Source organism: Argopecten irradians, chromosome 11 (genome assembly GCF_041381155.1).
Source record: "Argopecten irradians isolate NY chromosome 11, Ai_NY, whole genome shotgun sequence".
NCBI classification, from domain to species: Eukaryota; Metazoa; Mollusca; class Bivalvia; order Pectinida; family Pectinidae; genus Argopecten; species Argopecten irradians.
Genome location: NC_091144.1, coordinates 10,571,798 through 10,575,488, shown reverse-complemented (window position 1 = coordinate 10,575,488; position 3,691 = coordinate 10,571,798).

The window sequence follows — 3,691 nt, the reverse complement described above, 5'->3', positions numbered from 1 at the left end:
TAAACAACTTCCGGTAATGATAGAAAAATATAAGGATACGGTTAGTTAAATCCGGAAAATGAATATTGCTGGCAATGTCTATTTTTGACTGAATAAATACTGAAAAAGTATATGTACCAAACGAAAAATTATTTTTACTGAATACTTTAGTTCTGAAATTATATTGAAAAATAACTCACTGTATCACTGTGTATGCTAGATCAAGGACGTATACTTATAAATCCTTGGCTAGATCTACACTGCATAATATCAGAAACATATATACATATATGTATATATGTTTCTGATAATATTATAATATAATGGTAGTAACCGTTTTTATGACGATGTACTAGAAAAGTGATTTTATAGGTTAGGCGTGTTCAAAATTCTCAAAATGTTCTCAAATCTTATGTTTGTTGGGGCTACAAAGATGGGTGTAGGTAGCGTATTTGCATACTGAAGTTATGGTAACGTATTACTAAAATGAAAATGGTCTTAGAGCGCTCTGGTGGGTCCATGATTATATAATTTGTAACTAATTCTCAGATCCATGTGTTCTGGACAATAGAATCGACGTATGGTTAAGATGAGTGACATGTTATGCTTTCCTAAGGAGAATTTTAAGTTAAGGAATTCCTTTAAGTTAAGGAATGTTCATGAAACTGGGTCCATCTCTTGAAAATGCAGCATCCTGATGGGATTCATACCTATCAGATCACATTGTAGCACTCGAGAAAACATCCAGAGAAGGGCTGCAAGGTATGTTTACAATCAACATATAGAAATAGGGAACCAGGTTGTGTCACCAACATGATATCATCTTTATTTTTAAACTGGGAACCCTTGGCTACTAGAAAAGCCAAATCCAGAATTAGTATGTTACACAGCATCGTAAATAAGTATGCGGACATTGATCCATCACAGCATATACCATCAGGCGACAGGAGAACAAGAGGCGCACACAGATTAAATCAAATAGGATCTAAAAAAAACCTGTACAAATACTCATTCCTCCCTCGCACCACCATCGAGTGGAACTCATTACCACCATCTCTAGCTAAGGAGCCTGTCCTGGGCAAGTTCCTGTCAGCCCTGGCTAGACACAACCTCCCATAATAAAATACACTGTCTGTTGAAAAAAAAAAAAAAAAAAAAAAAAAAAAAAAAACACTTTTTATATATTGATGCCACCTCCAAGGGACAAATGCGCACACACCTTTGAGCCTGTCCCTTAAAATGTAAGAAGTTAACGTTAATGACACTATCAAATTATTCTTAGAATCATATATAAGTCATTCGATGAAGAAAATATTGCATAAGATCTGAGTCATTTTATTGATATTTTTTGAAGTTATTTTCGTTTTTTATATTTCAAAAATCCTTCGGCGGGATAATTTTGTTACACTTTTTAGTGACCTAAACTGTAGAAAAATATTGAAACATGTAAATACATTGTACATACATATATATTAATCATTGATTAGAAATTCGCCAAAGAATTTCTTAGTACGCTGCGACGGATGTGCCATTGAGAAATTTTAGATGTTCTTTGTTGTTATGTAAAAATATGTGTCAACCTAAGGATGTGTTGATAATTGGAATTTGTCTCTTATGCATATGATCATATTTTCGTGGAGTTTCAATTAGCATGCTGCCTAACATTCACATGTCAAAGTGCCATATGCATCCCGAGGCCATCCTCGATACTCCAAGGGTTCCGAATACTTCATTTCTACACCCCTGGACTATTTCATTGTAAAACTGAAAGCAGATCAGAGGAAAAAATCGGAACCAATCACAGGCCAACAAAAATTTTCTTTGAAGACTATATACAGAAAGAGAGAGAGACGCCCAACTTCAAAGCCACACACAGTCAACCACAGTGTAACGTTATACGGCTCTTTTGATGTACATCAGTTGCCTCATTTTTTTTTTACTTTGAGATAGTGTAGTGTAGAGATCGCAAGTGATCGGAACCCCTGGAGTATCAAGGATGAACTGAACCTGACAACAAACGCCTATTTTTCTTATTAAGGATGACTGTAACAGGGAAGTGATTGACGGGGTTGCCCTTTGCATTGTATATAAGTTTGAATGACAGGAAATAATAGACTTATACCATTTTTAACTCTGAAAAAATGTGTAAATATAAATTTATGTATTATATGCAGTTTCATCTGCGCTGTTTAATACATACATGTAGTTAGATACATAGAGGATATTTTTGTTTCTTGATGACTAACACGTATTTTATCCAGTGGGATGAAAAATATCAAAGTTTCCACCTTACAAGATGGACTGTAACTCATTACGAATCATCTAGAATCAAGGAATATTCTATTTATTGAATGTTTACGTCTTTATCCGAGGTCTAGGCTATAGGTCTAACGTTACTGATGGTATCAATTTCAATCTGCGTGATACCACTTACACTCACCGAACATGCAAAAATTGTTGGTTTTTAATTTTCCTCTCAATATATTTGTATATGATCACATTGATCAAGGTGTATGTACTTATCGTCTGTCTTTTTGTCGCTTCGAGGCCCCCATCCCCCCCCCCCTTAATTAAGTCAATGTTACGCATCTCGTGCGCACCCTGATTCCGTTAAAACCTTCTCCAAGGTGATTACTCTGCATTATCATTAAATACGTCAAGTCACTTAAAATGTTGTGATACGTAACGCATAACTTAGAGGGACATGAGAACAAAGACTGATGAATGATAAATGTTCTTAGTAAGGTTACATAGAAGGGCTGCAGTGAACATGAAAATATTGTTATATTAACGTTTCATTAGAATTGTGCAAATATTGTAAAACTTATCCTTGTTGCGACAGGCCTCGCCTCGTCGATACCAATATCCGGTGTACGGATACCCACAGTGCGTTTAATTCAACATAACTTATTGAAGCTTTAAACGCGAAAAAAAACCTGTTTTCCCATTAACAGAAAGCTTGAGGTCGACCAATGAAGCCTTAACTTATAAGAATATTCCCGTTTTTGTATAAAATACAAATGAAGAATCATAACTATACTGTACATGTATGTACACGTAAATTGTACAGATCATGTTATAATTAAAAAACACAATTTATTTTGACTTGTTCGGTACAGATGTACATGCATTGTTTTTCTTTTCATGATTAATTTTAAAAGGTCGATGTTCTTTTACAGCTTAATTTTATCACATCAATTAAATGTTGTTGTTTTTTTTTTTTTTTTTAAATACTATTATTATGATTATGAAGATCGTTGTTTTCTTTGTTATCGTTTTTTTTTTTTTTTTTTTCACAACTTTTTATGCGCATTCCAATGACTGATTTTGCAGAGGATGTTTGCGTTAAATGTATTGGATTTGGAAAAAAAATATACATCTTTGAGATGAAAAAAATATTAATAATTGTTTTTTTAAATGATTATATGAGATATATGTACATGTATATATATGTTTGTGATATTTCTACGTACATAGATATCGTGTCTTTCCCAGGCTAGAAGCTATATTATCTCCATTTTATTTTTAATACTGAGTATTTGAACAATAGATTTGTAGATAAGTTTCCGTTTATTACCATATATCCATGTACCCATTCTGATTGATTAAAATAAATATAAAAAAGAAGCATCAAAATAGAATCATAAACGGTTAAAATATTAGGAATACTCTGTCTATGTAGATTCCGGTCCGGATATCGATTTTCATTTTA